Source organism: Tachypleus tridentatus, chromosome 13, assembly GCF_004210375.1.
Source record: "Tachypleus tridentatus isolate NWPU-2018 chromosome 13, ASM421037v1, whole genome shotgun sequence".
NCBI lineage: Eukaryota > Metazoa > Arthropoda > Merostomata > Xiphosura > Limulidae > Tachypleus > Tachypleus tridentatus.
In genome coordinates this window covers 267,806,872-267,828,682 of record NC_134837.1, presented here as the reverse complement: position 1 = coordinate 267,828,682, position 21,811 = coordinate 267,806,872, and the positions used below count along the sequence as shown (strand labels likewise).

The following is a 21,811-nucleotide window of genomic DNA, read 5'->3' as shown; positions in this document are numbered from 1 at the left end:
ACAGAATAACTCGAACAACAAAGATTTATGTATCTAACTGAATAACTCGAACAACATAGATTTATATATCTAACTAAATAACTCTAACAAAATAGATTTATGTATCTAAGTAAATAACTTAAAGAACATAGATTTATGTATCTAATTAAATAACTCGAGAAAATAGATTTATGTATCTAACTAAATAACTCAAACTACATAGATTTATGTATCTAACTAAATACTCAAACTACATAGATTTATGTGTCTAACAAAATAACTCAAACTACATATATTTATGTGTTTAATTAAATAACTCGAACTACATAGATTTATGTATCTAACTATATAACTCGAACTACATAGATTTATGTATCTAACTGAATATCTCGAATAAATTAGATTTATTTACCTAACTAAATAACTCGAATAAATTAGATTTATGTATCTAACTAAATAACTCAAAGTACATATATTTATGTATCTAACTAAAGAACTCAAAATTCATAGATTTTGTATCTAACAAAATAACTAAAACTACATATATTTATGTATCTAACTGAATAACTCGAGAAACATAGATTTATGTATCTAACTAAATAACTAGAACAACATAGATTGATGTATCTAGCTAAATAACTCAAACAACATAGATTTATGTATATAACTAAATCACTCGAACTATAGAGACATATGTACCAAACTAAATACCAAGAACAACATAGATCTTTGTATGTAACTGAATAACTCGAATAACATAGATTTATGGGTCTACAAAATAACTCAAACTAGATATATTTATGTATCTAACAGAATAACTCGAACATCATAGATTTATGAATCTAATTAAATAACTCGAACTCATAGATTTATGTAGATAACTAAATAACTAGAACAACATTGATTGATATATCTATCTAAATAACTCGAATAACTTAGATTTATGTATTTAACTAAATACCTAGAACAACTTAGATTTATGTATCTAACTAAATAACACAAATTACATAGATTTATGTATCTAACTAAATAACTTAAACAACATAAATTTATGTATCTAACTAAATAGTTTAAACAATTTAGATTTATGTATCTAACTAAATAACTCAAACTGCATAAATTTATATATCTAACTAAATAAATCAAACTACATAGATTTATATATCTAACTAAAAAACTCAAATAACATAGATTTATGTGTATAACTAAATAACTCGAACACATCGATTTATGTATCTAACTAAATAACTAGACAACATAGATTTATGTATGTAACCAAATAACTAGAACAACATAGATTTATGTATATAAATAAATAACTAGAACAACAAAGATTTTTGTATCTTAACTAAATAACTCGAACAACTTAGATTTATGTCTCTAAATAACTACAATAACTTATATTTATGTATCTAACTAAATAAATTGAATACCATAGACTTATATATCTAACTAACTAACTTGAACAACTTAGATTTATGTATCTCACTAAATAACTAACTACATAGATTTATGTATCTAACTGAATAACTCGAACTACATAGATTTATGTATCTAACTAAATAACTAGAACAATATAGATTTATGTATCTAACTAAATAACTCAAACTACATAGATTTATACATTTAACTAAATAACACAAACAGCATAGATTTATGAATCTGACTAAATTACTAGAACAACATAGATTTATGTATCTTACTGAATAACTCGAACAACATATATTTATGTAACTAACAAAATCACTCGAAGTACATAGATATATGAACCAAACTAAATAACTCAAACAACATAGATTTATGTATTTAACTAAATAACTCCAATACATTAAATTTATGCATCGAACTAAATATCTCAAACTACATAGAGTTATGTATCTAACTAAATAACTAGAACAACATAGATTTTTGTATATAACTGAATAACTCGAACCCATAGATATATGTATCTAAGTAAACAACTCGAACTATATAGATTTATGTATCTAACTAAATATCTAGAACAACGTAGATTTTTTTATGTTAACTAAATAACTCGAACAACTTAGAGTTCTGTCTCTAAATAACTAGAACACATAGATTTATGTATCTCACTAAATAACTCGAAAAACATATATTTATGTATCTAATTAAAAAACTCGAACTACATAGATTTATGTACCTAACAGAATAACTCGAACAACAAAGATTTATGTATCTAACTGAATAACTCGAACAACATAGATTTATATATCTAACTAAATAACTCTAACAAAATAGATTTATGTATCTAAGTAAATAACTTAAAGAACATAGATTTATGTATCTAATTAAATAACTCCAAGAAAATAGATTTATGCGTCTAACTAAATAACTCAAACTACATAGATTTATGTATCTAACTAAATACTCAAACTACATAGATTTATGTGTCTAACAAAATAACTCAAACTACATATATTTATGTGTTTAATTAAATAACTCGAACTACATAGATTTATGTATCTAACTATATAACTCGAACTACATAGATTTATGTATCTAACTGAATATCTGAATAAATTAGATTTATTTACCTAACTAAATAACTCGAATAAATTAGATTTATGTATCTAACTAAATAACTCAAACTACATAGATTTATGTATCTAACTAAAGAACTCAAAATTCATAGATTTTTGTATCTAACAAAATAACTAAAACTACATATATTTATGTATCTAACTGAATAACTCGAGAAACATAGATTTATGTATCTAACTAAATAACTAGAACAACATAGATTGATGTATCTAGCTAAATAACTCAAACAACATAGATTTATGTATATAACTAAATCACTCGAACTATAGAGACATATGTACCAAACTAAATACCAAGAACAACATAGATCTTTGTATGTAACTGAATAACTCGAATAACATAGATTTATGGGTCTACAAAATAACTCAAACTAGATATATTTATGTATCTAACAGAATAACTCGAACATCATAGATTTATGAATCTAATTAAATAACTCGAACTTCATAGATTTATGTAGATAACTAAATAACTAGAACAACATTGATTGATATATCTATCTAAATAACTCGAATAACTTAGATTTATGTATTTAACTAAATACCTAGAACAACTTAGATTTATGTATCTAACTAAATAACACAAATTACATAGATTTATGTATCTAACTAAATAACTTAAACAACATAAATTTATGTATCTAACTAAATAGTTTAAACAATTTAGATTTATGTATCTAACTAAATAACTCAAACTGCATAAATTTATATATCTAACTAAATAAATCAAACTACATAGATTTATATATCTAACTAAAAACTCAAATAACATAGATTTATGTGTATAACTAAATAACTCGAACACATCGATTTATGTATCTAACTAAATAACTAACTACATAGATTTATGTATCTAACTGAATAACTCGAACTACATAGATTTATGTATCTAACTAAATAACTAGACAACATAGATTTATGTATCTAACCAAATAACTAGAACAACATAGATTTATGTATATAAATAAATAACTAGAACAACAAAGATTTTTGTATCTTAACTAAATAACTCGAACAACTTAGATTTATGTCTCTAAATAACTACAATAACTTATATTTATGTATCTAACTAAATAAATTGAATACCATAGACTTATATATCTAACTAACTAACTTGAACAACTTAGATTTATGTATCTCACTAAATAACTAACTACATAGATTTATGTATCTAACTGAATAACTCGAACTACATAGATTTATGTATCTAACTAAATAACTAGAACAATATAGATTTATGTATCTAACTAAATAACTCAAACTACATAGATTTATACATTTAACTAAATAACACAAACAGCATAGATTTATGAATCTGACTAAATTACTAGAACAACATAGATTTATGTATCTTACTGAATAACTCGAACAACATATATTTATGTAACTAACAAAATCACTCGAAGTACATAGATATATGAACCAAACTAAATAACTCAAACAACATAGATTTATGTATTTAACTAAATAACTCCAATACATTAAATTTATGCATCGAACTAAATATCTCAAACTACATAGAGTTATGTATCTAACTAAATAACTAGAACAACATAGATTTTTGTATATAACTGAATAACTCGAACCCATAGATATGTGTATCTAAGTAAACAACTCGAACTATATAGATTTATGTATCTAACTAAATATCTAGAACAACGTAGATTTTTTATGTTAACTAAATAACTCGAACAACTTAGAGTTCTGTCTCTAAATAACTAGAACACATAGATTTATGTATCTCACTAAATAACTCGAAAAAACATATATTTATGTATCTAATTAAAAAACTCGAACTACATAGATTTATGTATCTAACAGAATAACTCGAACAACAAAGATTTATGTATCTAACTGAATAACTCGAACAACATAGATTTATATATCTAACTAAATAACTCTAACAAAATAGATTTATGTATCTAAGTAAATAACTTAAAGAACATAGATTTATGTATCTAATTAAATAACTCCAAGAAAATAGATTTATGCGTCTAACTAAATAACTCAAACTACATAGATTTATGTATCTAACTAAATACTCAAACTACATAGATTTATGTATCTAACAAAATAACTCAAACTACATATATTTATGTGTTTAATTAAATAACTCGAACTACATAGATTTATGTATCTAACTATATAACTCGAACTACATAGATTTATGTATCTAACTGAATATCTGAATAAATTAGATTTATTTACCTAACTAAATAACTCGAATAAATTAGATTTATGTATCTAACTAAATAACTCAAACTACATAGATTTATGTATCTAACTAAAGAACTCAAAATTCATAGATTTTGTATCTAACAAAATAACTAAAACTACATATATTTATGTATCTAACTGAATAACTCGAGAAACATAGATTTATGTATCTAACTAAATAACTAGAACAACATAGATTTATGTATCTAACTAAATAACTCAAACAACATAGATTTATGTATATAACTAAATCACTCGAACTATAGAGACATATGTACCAAACTAAATACCAAGAACAACATAGATTTTGTATGTAACTGAATAACTCGAATAACATAGATTTATGGGTCTACAAAATAACTCAAACTAGATATATTTATGTATCTAACAGAATAACTCGAACATCATAGATTTATGTATCTAATTAAATAACTCGAACTTCATAGATTTATGTAGATAACTAAATAACTAGAACAACATTGATTGATATATCTATCTAAATAACTCGAATAACTTAGATTTATGTATTTAACTAAATACCTAGAACAACTTAGATTTATGTATCTAACTAAATAACACAAATTACATAGATTTATGTATCTAACTAAATAACTTAAACAACATAAATTTATGTATCTAACTAAATAGTTTAAACAATTTAGATTTATGTATCTAACTAAATAACTCAAACTGCATAAATTTATATATCTAACTAAATAAATCAAACTACATAGATTTATATATCTAACTAAATAACTCAAATAACATAGATTTATGTGTATAACTAAATAACTCGAACACATCGATTTATGTATCTAACTAAATAACTAACTACATAGATTTATGTATCTAATTGAATAACTCGAACTACATAGATTTATGTATCTAACTAAATAACTAGACAACATAGATTTATGTATGTAACCAAATAACTAGAACAACATAGATTTATGTATCTAAATAAATAACTAGAACAACAAAGATTTTTGTATCTAACTAAATAACTCGAACAACTTAGATTTATGTCTCTAAATAACTACAATAACTTATATTTATGTATCTAACTAAATAAATTGAATACTATAGATTTATATATCTAACTAACTAACTTGAACAACTTAGATTTATGTATCTCACTAAATAACTAACTACATAGATTTATGTATCTAACTGAATAACTCGAACTACATAGATTTATGTATCTAACTAAATAACTAGAACAATATAGATTTATGTATCTAACTAAATAACTCAAACTACATAGATTTATACATTTAACTAAATAACTCAAACAGCATAGATTTATGAATCTAACTAAATTACTAGAACAACATAGATTTATGTATCTTACTGAATAACTCGAACAACATAGATTTATGTAACTAACAAAATCACTCGAAGTACATAGATATATGAACCAAACTAAATAACTCAAACAACATAGATTTATGTATTTAACTAAATAACTCCAATACATTAAATTTATGCATCGAACTAAATAACTCAAACTACATAGAGTTATGTATCTAACTAAATAACTAGAACAACATAGATTTTTGTATATAACTGAATAACTCGAACCCATAGATATGTGTATCTAAGTAAACAACTCGAACTATATAGATTTATGTATCTAACTAAATATCTAGAACAACGTAGATTTTTTATGTTAACTAAATAACTCGAACAACTTAGAGTTCTGTCTCTAAATAACTAGAACACATAGATTTATGTATCTCACTAAATAACTCGAAAAACATATATTTATGTATCTAATTAAAAAACTCGAACTACATAGATTTATGTACCTAACAGAATAACTCGAACAACAAAGATTTATGTATCTAACTGAATAACTCGAACAACATAGATTTATATATCTAACTAAATAACTCTAACAAAATAGATTTATGTATCTAAGTAAATAACTTAAAGAACATAGATTTATGTATCTAATTAAATAACTCCAAGAAAATAGATTTATGCGTCTAACTAAATAACTCAAACTACATAGATTTATGTATCTAACTAAATACTGAAACTACATAGATTTATGTGTCTAACAAAATAACTCAAACTATATATATTTATGTGTTTAATTAAATAACTCGAACTACATAGATTTATGTATCTAACTATATAACTCGAACTACATAGATTTATGTATCTAACTGAATATCTCGAATAAATTAGATTTATTTACCTAACTAAATAACTCGAATAAATTAGATTTATGTATCTAACTAAATAACTCAAACTACATAGATTTATGTATCTAACTAAAGAACTCAAAATTCATAGATTTTTGTATCTAACAAAATAACTAAAACTACATATATTTATGTATCTAACTGAATAACTCGAAAAACATAGATTTATGTATCTAACTAAATAACTAGAACAACATAGATTGATGTATCTAGCTAAATAACTCAAACAACATAGATTTATGTATATAACTAAATCACTCGAACTATAGAGACATATGTACCAAACTAAATACCAAGAACAACATAGATCTTTGTATGTAACTGAATAACTCGAATAACATAGATTTATGGGTCTACAAAATAACTCAAACTAGATATATTTATGTATCTAACAGAATAACTCGAACATCATAGATTTATGAATCTAATTAAATATCTCGAACTTCATAGATTTATGTAGATAACTAAATAACTAGAACAACATTGATTGATATATCTATCTAAATAACTCGAATAACTTAGATTTATGTATTTAACTAAATACCTAGAACAACTTAGATTTATGTATCTAACTAAATAACACAAATTACATAGATTTATGTATCCAACTAAACAACTGAAACTACATGGATTTATTTGTCTAACTAAATAACTCAAACTACATAGACTTATGTGTCTAACTAAACAACTCAAACTACATAGATTTATATACTTAACTGAATAACGCGAACAACATAAATTTTTGTATGTTAACTAAATAACTCGAACAAATTAGATTTCTGTCTCTAAATACCTAGAAGAACTTAGATTTATGTATCTAATTAAATAACTCAAAGTACATAGATTTATGTATCTTTATATAACTTAAACAACATAGATTTATGTATCTAACTAAATAGCTTAAACAACTTAGATTTCTGTATCTAACTAAATAGCTTGAACCACATAGATTTATGTATCTATCTAAATAACTTAAACAACATAAATTTATGTATTTAACTAAAGAGCTCAAACAATTTAGATTTATGTATCTAACTAAATAACTCAAACTGCGTAAATTTATATATCTAACTAAATAACTGAAACTACATAGATTTATGTGTCTAATTAAATAACTCAAAATACACCGATTTATGTATCTAACTAAATAACTCAAAGTGCATAGATTTATGTATCTAACTAAATAACCAGAAAAACATAGATTTTTTATCTAACTGAATAACTCGAAAACATTGATTTATGTATCTCACTAAATAACTAACTACATAGATTTATGTATCTAACTGAATAACTCGAACTACATAGATTTATGTATCTAACTAAATAACTAGAACAATATAGATTTATGTATCTAACTAAATAACTCAAACTACATAGATTTATACATTTAACTAAATAACTCTAACAGCATAGATTTATGAATCTGACTAAATTACTAGAACAACATAGATTTATGTATCTTACTGAATAACTCGAAGAACATAGATTTATGTAACTAACAAAATCACTCGAAGTACATAGATATATGAACCAAACTAAATAACTCAAACAACATAGATTTATGTATTTAACTAAATAACTCCAATACATTAAATTTATGCATCGAACTAAATAACTCAAACTACATAGAGTTATGTATCTAACTAAATAACTAGAACAACATAGATTTTTGTATATAACTGAATAACTCGAACCCATAGATATGTGTATCTAAGTAAACAACTCGAACTATATAGATTTATGTATCTAACTAAATATCTAGAACAACGTAGATTTTTTATGTTAACTAAATAACTCGAACAACTTAGAGTTCTGTCTCTAAATAACTAGAACACATAGATTTATGTATCTCACTAAATAACTCGAAAAAACATATATTTATGTATCTTTTTAAAAAACTCGAACTACATAGATTTATGTACCTAACAGAATAACTCGAACAACAAAGATTTATGTATCTAACTGAATAATTCGAACAACATAGATTTATATATCTAACTAAATAACTCTAACAAAATAGATTTATGTATCTAAGTAAATAACTTAAAGAACATAGATTTATGTATCTAATTAAATAACTCAAGAAAATAGATTTATGCGTCTAACTAAATAACTCAAACTACATAGATTTATGTATCTAACTAAATACTGAAACTACATAGATTTATGTGTCTAACAAAATAACTCAAACTACATATATTTATGTGTTTAATTAAATAACTCGAACTACATAGATTTATGTATCTAACTATATAACTCGAACTACATAGATTTATGTATCTAACTGAATATCTCGAATAAATTAGATTTATTTACCTAACTAAATAACTCGAATAAATTAGATTTATGTATCTAACTAAATAACTCAAACTACATAGATTTATGTATCTAACTAAAGAACTCAAAATTCATAGATTTTGTATCTAACAAAATAACTAAAACTACATATATTTATGTATCTAACTGAATAACTCGAAAAACATAGATTTATGTATCTAACTAAATAACTAGAACAACATAGATTGATGTATCTAGCTAAATAACTCAAACAACATAGATTTATGTATATAACTAAATCACTCGAACTATAGAGACATATGTACCAAACTAAATACCAAGAACAACATAGATTTTGTATGTAACTGAATAACTCGAATAACATAGATTTATGTATCTACAAAATAACTCAAACTAGATATATTTATGTATCTAACAGAATAACTCGAACATCATAGATTTATGAATCTAATTAAATATCTCGAACTTCATAGATTTATGTAGATAACTAAATAACTAGAACAACATTGATTGATATATCTATCTAAATAACTCGAATAACTTAGATTTATGTATTTAACTAAATACCTAGAACAACTTAGATTTATAAATTTAACTAAATAACACAAATTACATAGATTTATGTATCCAACTAAACAACTGAAACTACATGGATTTATTTGTCTAACTAAATAACTCAAACTACATAGATTTATGTGTCTAACTAAATAACTCAAACTACATAGATTTATATACTAACTGAATAACGCGAACAACATAAATTTTTGTATGTTAACTAAATAACTCGAACAAATTAGATTTCTGTCTCTAAATACCTAGAAGAACTTAGATTTATGTATCTAATTAAATAACTCAAAGTACATAGATTTATGTATCTTTATATAACTTAAACAACATAGATTTATGTATCTAACTAAATAGCTTAAACAACTTAGATTTCTGTATCTAACTAAATAGCTTGAACCACATAGATTTATGTATCTATCTAAATAACTTAAACAACATAAATTTATGTATTTAACTAAAGAGCTCAAACAATTTAGATTTATGTATCTAACTAAATAACTCAAACTGCGTAAATTTATATATCTAACTAAATAACTGAAACTACATAGATTTATGTGTCTAATTAAATAACTCAAAATACACCGATTTATGTATCTAACTGAATAACTCAAAGTGCATAGATTTATGTATCTAACTAAATAACCAGAAAACATAGATTTTTATCTAACTGAATAACTCGAAAACATTGATTTATGTATCTCACTAAATAACTAACTACATAGATTTATGTATCTAACTGAATAACTCGAACTACATAGATTTATGTATCTAACTAAATAACTAGAACAATATAGATTTATGTATCTAACTAAATAACTCAAACTACATAGATTTATACATTTAACTAAATAACTCTAACAGCATAGATTTATGAATCTGACTAAATTACTAGAACAACATAGATTTATGTATCTTACTGAATAACTCGAAGAACATAGATTTATGTAACTAACAAAATCACTCGAAGTACATAGATATATGAACCAAACTAAATAACTCAAACAACATAGATTTATGTATTTAACTAAATAACTCCAATACATTAAATTTATGCATCGAACTAAATAACTCAAACTACATAGAGTTATGTATCTAACTAAATAACTAGAACAACATAGATTTTTGTATCTAACTGAATAACTCGAACCCATGGATATATGTATCTAAGTAAACAACTCGAACTATATAGATTTATGTATCTAACTAAATATCTAGAACAACGTAGATTTTTTATGTTAACTAAATAACTCGAACAACTTAGAGTTCTGTCTCTAAAAAACTAGAACACAGAGATTTATGTATCTCACTAAATAACTCGAACAACATATATTTATGTATCTAATTAAAAAACTCGAACTACATAGATTTATGTACCTAACAGAATAACTCGAACAACAAAGATTTATGTATCTAACTGAATAACTCGAACAACATAGATTTATATATCTAACTAAATAACTCGAACAAAATAGATTTATGTATCTAAGTAAATAACTTAAAGAACATAGATTTATGTATCTAATTAAATAACTCCAAGAAAATAGATTTATGCGTCTAACTAAATAACTCAAACTACATAGATTTATTTATCTAACTAAATATTCAAACTACATAGATTTATGTGTCTAACAAAATAACTCAATCTACATATATTTATGTGTTTAATTAAATAACTCGAACTACATAGATTTATGTATCTAACTACATAACTCGAACTACATAGATTTATGTATCTAACTGAATATCTCGAATAAATTAGATTTATTTACCTAACTAAATAACTCGAATAAATTAGATTTATGTATCTAACTAAATAACTCAAACTACATAGATTTATGTATCTAACTAAATAACTCAAAATTCATAGATTTTTGTATCTAACAAAATAACTAAAACTACATATATTTATGTATCTAACTGAATAACTCGAAAAACATAGATTTATGTATCTAACTAAATAACTAGAACAACATAGATTGATGTATCTAGCTAAATAACTCAAACAACATAGATTTATGTATATAACTAAATAACTCGAACTATAGAGACATATGTACCAAACTAAATACCAAGAACAACATAGATTTTGTATGTAACTGAATAACTCGAATAACATAGATTTATGTATCTACAAAATAACTCAAACTAGATATATTTATGTATCTAACAGAATAACTCGAACATCATAGATTTATGTATCTAACTAAATATCTCGAACTACATAGATTTATGTAGTTAACTAAATAACTAGAACAACATTGATTGATCTATCTATCTAAATAACTCGAATAACTTAGATTTATGTATTTAACTAAATACCTAGAACAACTTAGATTTATGTATCTAACTAAATAACACAAATTACATAGATTTATGTATCTAACTAAATAACTGAAACTACATAGATTTATGTATCTAACTAAATAACTCAAACTACATAGATTTATGTATCTAACTAAATAACTCAAACTACATAGATTTATATACTAACTGAATAACTCGAACAACATAGATTTTTGTATGTTAACTAAATAACTCGAACAAATTAGATTTCTGTCTCTAAATAACTAGAAGAACTTAGATTTATGTATCTAATTAAATAACTCAAACTACATAGATTTATGTATCTCTATATAACTGAAACAACATAGATTTATGTATCTAACTAAATAACTTAAACAACTTAGATTTATGTATCTAACTAAATAACTTGAACCACATAGATTTATGTATCTAATTAAATAACTTAAACAACATAAATTTATGTATCTAACTAAATAGCTCAAACAATTTAGATTTATGTATCTAACTAAAAAACTCAAACTGCATAAATTTATATATCTAACTAAATAACTGAAACTACATAGATTTATGTGTCTAATTAAATAACTCAAAATACATAGATTTATGTATCTAACTAAATAACTCAAACTGCATAGATTTATGTATCTAACTAAATAACCAGAAAAACATAGATTTTTTATCTAACTAAATAACTCGAAAACATTGATTTATGTATCTAACTAAATAACTAACTACATAGATTTATGTATCTAACTGAATAACTCGAACTACATAGATTTATGTATCTAACTAAATAACTAGAACAATATAGATTTATGTATCTAACTAAATAACTCAAACTACATAGATTTATACATTTAACTAAATAACTCTAACAGCATAGATTTATGTATCTAACTAAATTACTAGAACAACATAGATTTATGTATCTAACTGAATAACTCGAAGAACATAGATTTATGTAACTAACAAAATCACTCGAAGTACATAGATATATGAACCAAACTAAATAACTCAAACAACATAGATTTATGTATTTAACTAAATAACTCCAATACATTAAATTTATGTATCTAACTAAATAACTCAAACTACATAGATTTATGTATCTAACTAAATAACTAGAACAACATAGATTTTTGTATCTTACTGAATAACTCCAACACATAGATTTATGTATCTAAATAAATAACTCGAACTATATAGATTTATGTATCTAACTAAATATCTAGAACAACATAGATTTTTTATGTTAACTAAATAACTCGAACAACTTAGAGTTATGTCTCTAAAAAAACTAGAACACATAGATTTATGTATCTAACTAAATAACTCGAACAACATATATTTATGTATCTAATTAAAAAACTCGAACTACATAGATTTATGTACCTAACAAATAACTCGAACAACAAAGATTTATGTATCTAACTGAATAACTCGAACAACATAGATTTATATATCTAACTAAATAACTCGAACAAAATAGATTTATGTATCTAACTAAATAACTTAAAAGAACATAGATTTATGTATCTAACTAAATAACTCCAAGAAAATAGATTTATGTATCTAACTAAATAACTCAAACTACATAGATTTATGTATCTAACTAAATATTCAAACTACATAGATTTATGTATCTAACTAAATAACTCAAACTACATATATTTATGTATTTAATTAAATAACTCGAACTACATAGATTTATGTATCTAACTAAATAACTCGAACTACATAGATTTATGTATCTAACTGAATATCTCGAATAAATTAGATTTATTTACCTAACTAAATAACTCGAATAAATTAGATTTATGTATCTAACTAAATAACTCAAACTACATAGATTTATGTAAATAACTAAATAACTGGAAAAACATAGATTTATGTATCTAACCAAATAACTAAAACTACATATATTTATGTATCTAAGAAAATAATTTGAAGAAAATAGATTTATGTATTTAACTAAATAACTCGAACATCATAGATTTATGTATCTAATTAAATAACTCGAACTTCATAGATTTATGTAGATAACTAAATAACTAGAACAACATTGATTGATCTATCTACCTAAATAACTCGAATAACTTAGAGTTATGTATTTAACTAAATACCTAGAACAACTTAGATTTATGTATTTAACTAAATAACACAAATTACATAGATTTATGTTTCCAAATAAATAACTTAAAAAACATAAATTTATGTATCTAACTAAATAGTTTAAACAATTTAGATTTATGTATCTAACTAAATAACTCAAACAACATAAATTTATATATCTAACTAAATAAATCAAACAACATAGATTTATATATCTAAATAAATAACTCAAATAACATAGATTTATGTGTATAACTAAATAACTCGAACACATCGATTTATGTATCTAACTAAATAACTAGACAACATAGATTTATGTATGTAACTAAATAACTAGAACAACATAGATTTATGTATCTAACTAAATAACTAGAACAACAAAGATTTTTGTATCTTAACTAAATAACTCGAACAACTTAGATTTATGTCTCTAAATAACTACAAGAACTTTTATTTATGTATCTAACCAAATAACTAGAACAACATAGATTTATGTATTTAACTAAATAATTAGAACAACGTAGATTTATGTATCTAACTAAATAACTCAAACTAGAAAGATTTATGTATATAACTAAATAAATCAAACTACATAGATTTATATATCTAACTAAATAACTCAAACTACATAGATTTATATGTCTAACTAAATAACTCGAACTACATAGATTTATGTATCTAACTAAAAAACTAGAACAACATAGATTTTGGTATCTAACTGAATAACTAGAACACATCGATTTATGTATCTAACTAAATAACTCAAAATACATATATTTATGTATCTAACTAAAAACCTCGAACTAAATAGATTTATGTATCTAACTAAATAACTAGAACAACATAGATTTTTGTATGTTAATTAAATAACTCGAACAACATAGATTTCTGTCTCTAAATAACTAGAAGAACTTAGATATATGTATATAACGAAATCACTCGAACTACATAGATATATGTACCAAACTAAATAACTATAACAATACAGATTTTTGTATCTAACTGAATAACTCGAATAACATAGATTTATGTATCTAACTAAATAACTAGAACAATATAGATTTATGTACCTAACTAAATAACTAAAACAACATAGATTTTTGTATCTTAAATAAATAACTCGAACAACTTATATTTATGTATCTAACTAAATAAATTGAATACCATAGACTTATATATCTAACTCACTAACTTGAACAACTTAGATTTATGTATCTCACTAAATATCTCAAATTACATAGATTTTATATCCAACTAAATAACTCAAACTACATAGATTTATATATCTAACTAAATAACTCAAACTACATAGATTTATGTATCTAACTAAATAACTCAAACTACATAGATTTATGTATCTAACTAAATAACTCGAACAACATAGATTTTGTATGTTAACTAAATAACTCGAACAAATTAGATTTCTGTCTCTAAATAACTAGAACTTAGATTTATTTATCTAACTAAATAACTCAAACTACATAGATTTATGTATCTTTATATAACTTAAACAACATAGATTTATGTATCTAACTAAATACCTCAAACTACATAGATTTATGTATCTAACTAAATAACTCGAACTATATAGATTTATGTATCTATCTAAATAACTCAAACTACATAGAGTTATGTATTTAACTAAATAACACAAACAACATATATTTATGTATCTAACAGAAGAACTCGAACAACATAGATTTATGTATCTAACTAAAAAATTCGAAATACATAGATTTATCTGTCTAACTAAATAAATCGAACTACATAGCTTTATGTATCTAACTAATAACTAGAACAACATAGATTTTTGTATCTAACTGAATAACTCGAACACATAGATTTATGTATCTAATTAAATTACTCGAACTATACATATTTATGTATTTAACTAAATAACTAGAACAACATAGATTTTCGGATGTTAACTAAATAACTCGAAAAACTTAGATTTATCTATCTAACTAAATAACTCAAACTATATAGATTTATGTATCTAACTAAATAACTCAAACTGCATTGATTTATGTATTTAACTAAATAACTTGAACACCATAGATTTACGTGTTTAACTAAATAACTCAAACTCGATAGGTTTATAAATCTAACTGAATAACTCGAACAACATAGATTTATATATCTAAGTAAATAACTAGTACAACATAGATTTTTGTATCTAACTGAATAACTGGAACAACATAGATTTATGTATCTAACTAAATAACTAAAACTACATAGATTTACGTGTTTATCTAAATAAATCAAACGACATAGATTTATGTGTCTAACTAAATAACTCAAACTATATAGATTTATGTATCTAACTGAATAACTCGAACAACATAGATTTATGTATCTAACTAAATCACTCGAACTACATAATTATATGTACAAACTAAATAACAAGAATAATATAGATTTTTGTATGTAACTGAATAACTCGAACAACATAGATTTATGTATCTAACTAAATAACTCGAAAAACATAGATTTATGTATCTAACTGAATAACTCGAACAACATAGATTTATGTATCTAACTAAATAACTCAAACTACATATATTTATGTATACAAGTAAATAACTTGAAGAACATAAATTTATGCATCTAACTAAATAACTCAAACCACTTTGATTTAAGTATCTGACTAAATAACTCGAACTACATAGATTTATGTGTCTAACAAAAAAACTCAAACTACATATATTTATGTATCTAACTAGATAACTCGAATTACATACATTTATGTATCTATCAAAATAACTCAAACTACATATATTTATGTATCTAGCTAAAAAATTCAAACTACACAAATAATGTGTCTTACTAAATAACTCGAATAACATAGATTTATGTATCTGACTAAATAACTAGAAGAACTTAGATTTATGTATCTAACTAAATAACTCAAACTACATAGATTTATGTATCTAACTAAATAACTCGAACTACATAGATTAATCTATCTAACTAAATAACTCGAACTACATAGATTTATGTATCTAACTAAATACCTAGAACTATATTAATTTATGTATCTAACTAAATAACTAGAACAACAGAGATTTTGGTATCAAACTGAATAACTTTAACACATAGATTTATGTTTCTAACTAAATAACTCGAACTATATTAATTTATGTATCTAACTAAATAACTAGAACAACATAGATTTTGGTATCAAACTGAATAACTTTAACACATAGATTTATGTATCTAACTAAATAACTCAAACTACATAGATTTATGTATCTAACTAAATAACTCGAACAACATAGATTTATATATTTAAGTAAATAACTGAAACTACATAAATTTATGTATCTAACTAAATAACTCAAATTAGACAAATAATGTGTCTCACTAAATAACTTAAACAACATAGATTTATGTATTGAACTAAATAACTAGAACAACTAAGATTTATGTATCTAACTAAATAACTCAAACTAAATAGATTTATGTATCTACCTAAATAACTTAAACAACATAGATTTATGTATCTAACTAAATAACTCAAACAACATAGATTTATGTATCTAACTAAATAACTCAAACTACATAGATTTATGTATCTAACTAAATAACTCAAACTACATAGATTTATGTATCTAACTAAATAATTGAACACCATAGATTTATGTATCTAACTAAATATCTCAAACCACATAAATTTATGTGTTTAACTAAATAACTCAAACTACATAGATTTATGTATCTAACTAAATAACTCAAACTACATAGATTTATGTATCTAAGTAAATAACTTAACAAAATAGATTTATGTATCTAAAAGAATAATTCGAACAACATAGATTTATCTATCCGACTAAATAACTCGAGCAACATAGATTTATATATCTGACTAAATAACTAGAACAACTTAGATTTATGTATCTAACTAAATAACTCAAACTACATAGATTTATGTATCTAACTAAATAACTTGAACAACATAGATTTATGTATCTAACTAAATAACTCAAACTACATAGATTTATGTATCTAACTAAATAACTCAAACTACATAGATTTATGTATCTAACTAAATAACTCAAACAACATAGATTTATGTATCTAACTAAATAACTTAAACTACATAGATTTTATGTATCTAACTAAATAACTCAAACTACATAGATTTATGTGTCTAACTAAATAACTCGAACAACATAGATTTATGTATCTAACTAAATAACTCAAACTACATATATTTATGTATCTAAGTAAATAACTTGAAAAACATAGATTTATGTATCTAACTAAATAACTCGAACAAATTAGATTTATGCATCTAACTAAATAGCTCGAACTACATACATTTACGTATCTAACTAAATAACTCGAACAACATAGATTTATGTATCTAACTAAATAACTAAAACAACATAGATTTATGTATCTAACTAAATAACTCAAACTACATAGATTTATGTATCTAACTAAATAACTTAAACAACATAGATTTATGTATCTAACTAAATAACTCAAACTACATAGATTTATGTATCTAACTAAATAACTCAAACTACATAGATTTATGTATCTAACTAAATAACTGAACACATAGATTTATGTATCTAACTAAAAAACTGAAACAACTTAGATTTATGTATCTAACTAAATAACTCAAACTACATAGATTTATGTATCTAACTAAATAACTCAAACTACATAGATTTATGTATCTAACTAAATAACTCAAACTACATAGATTTATGTCTAACTAAATAACTCAAACTACATAGATTTATGTGTTTAACTAAATAAATCAAACTACATAGAATTATGTATCTAACTGAATAACTCGAACAACATAGATTTATGTATCTAACTAAATAACTCAAACTAAATATATTTATGTATCTAACTAAATAACTCGAACAACATAGATTTACGTATCTAACTAAATAACTCGAACTACATAGATTTATGTATCTAACAGAATAACTCGAACAACATAGATTTATGTATCTAACTAAATAACTCGAACAACATAGATTTATGTATCTAACTAAATAACTTGAACAACATAGATTTATGTATCTAACTAAATAACTCAAACTACATAGATTTATGTATCTAACTAAATAACTTGAAAACATAGATTTATGTATCTAACTAAATAACTCAAACTACATAGATTTATGTATTTAACTAAATAACTCAAACTACATAGATTTATGTGTTTAACTGAGTAACTCGAACAACATAGATTTATATATCTAACTAAATAACTCAAACTACATATATTTATGTATTTAAGTAAATAACTTGAAAAACATAGATTTATGTATCTAACTAAATAACTCGAACAAATTGGATTTATGCATCTAACTAAATAGCTCGAACTACATACATTTACGTAGTTAACTACGTAACTCGAACAACTTAGATTTATGTAATTAACTAAAAAACTAAAACAACCTAGATTTATGTATCTAACTAAATAACTCAAACTACATAGATTTATGTATCTAACTAAATAACTTAAACAACATAGATTTATGTATCTAACTAAATAACTCAAACTACATAGATTTATGTATCTAACTAAATAACTCAAACTACATAGATTTATGTATCTAACTAAATAACTCGAACAACATAGATTTATGTATCTAACTAAATAACTCAAACAGCATAGATTTATGTATCTAACTAAATAACTCGAAGAACATAGATTTATGTATCTAACTAAATAACTCGAACAGCATAGATTTATTTATCTACTAAATTACTAGAACAACATAGATTTATGTATCTAACTGAATAACTCGAAAAACATAGATTTATGTATCTAACTAAATAATTTAAACAACATAGATTTATGTATCTAACTAAATAACTCAAACTACATAGATTTTTGTATCTAACTAAATAACTTAAACAACATAGATTTATGTATCTAATTAAATAACTCAAACTACATAGATTTTTGTATCTAACTAAATAACTTAAACAACATAGATTTATGTATCTAACAAAATAATTGAACACCCTAGATTTTGGTATCTAACTATAAAACTTGAACAACTTAGATTTATGTATCTAACTAAATAACTCAAACTACATAGATTTATGTATCTAACTAAATAACTCAAACTAAATATATTTATGTATCTAACTAAATAACTCGAAGAACATAGATTTACGTATATAACTAAATAACTCGAACTACATAGATTTATGTATCTAACTAAATAACTAGAACAACATAGATTTATGTATCTAACAAAAAAACTGAAACTACATATATTTATGTACCTAACTAAATAACTCGAACAACATAGATTTATGTATCTAATTAAATAACTCGAACTACATAGATTTATGTATCTAACTAAATAACTCGAACCAAATAGATTTATGTATCTAACTTAATAACCAGAAGTACAACATAGATTTATGTATCTAACTAAATAACTCGAAAACATAGATTTATGTATATCTAACTAAATAACTCTAAACTACATAGATTTATGTATCTAACTAAATAGCTCGAACTACATAGATTTATGTATCTAACTGAGTAACATGAACAAATTAGATTTATGTATCTAACTAAATATCTCAAACTATATAGATTTATGTATCTAACTAAATAACTGAAACTACATAGATTTACGTATTTAACTAAATATTTAAACTACATAGATTTATGTGTCTAACTAAATAACTCAAGCTACATAGGTTTATGTACTTAACTGAATAACTCGAACAACATTAATTTATGTATCTAACTGAATAACTCACACAACACAGATTTATGTATCTTAAGAAAAAACTCGAAGATCATAGATTTATGTATCTAACTAAATAACTTTAAAAACAACGATTTATGTATCTGACTAAATTACTAGAACAACATAGATTTATGTTTCTTACTGAATAACTCGAACAACATAGATTTATGTATCTAACTAAATAACTCGAACAACATAGATTTATGTATCTAATTAAATAATAGAGAACAACATAGATTTATGTATCTAACTAAATAACTAAAAACATAGATTTATGTATCTAACTAAATAACTTGAACAACATAGATTTATGTATCTAACTAAATAATTTAAACAACATAGATTTATGTATCTAACTAAATAACTCAAACTACATAGATTTTTGTATCTAACTAAATAACTCAAACTACATAGATTTATGTATCTAACTAAATAACTCAAACTACATAGATTTATGTATCTAACTAAATAACTCAAACTACATAGATTTATGTATTTAACTAAATAACTCAAAGTACATAGATTTATATATCTAACGAAATAACTCAAACTACATAGATTTATGTATCTACCAAAAAAATAATTGAACACCATAGATTTTGGTATCTAACTAAAAACTTGAACAACTTAGATTTATGTATCTAACTAAATATCTCAAACTACATAGATTTATGTATCTAACTAAATAACTCAAACTATATAGATTTATGTGTCTAACTAAATAACTCAATATACATAGATTTATGTATCTAACTTAATAACTCAAACTACATAGATTTATGTATCTAACTAAATAACTCGAACAACATAGATTTAT

The 21,811-nt window shown here is 23.1% G+C and overlaps 1 long non-coding RNA gene across 1 annotated transcript in view; it reads right to left on the bottom strand.

Moving 5' to 3' along the window:
* The window catches only part of LOC143239392 (uncharacterized), a 94,035-nt gene that overhangs the window by 32,828 nt on the left and 39,396 nt on the right, over positions 1–21,811 (bottom strand). The gene's annotated exons all lie outside the window — the stretch shown is intronic.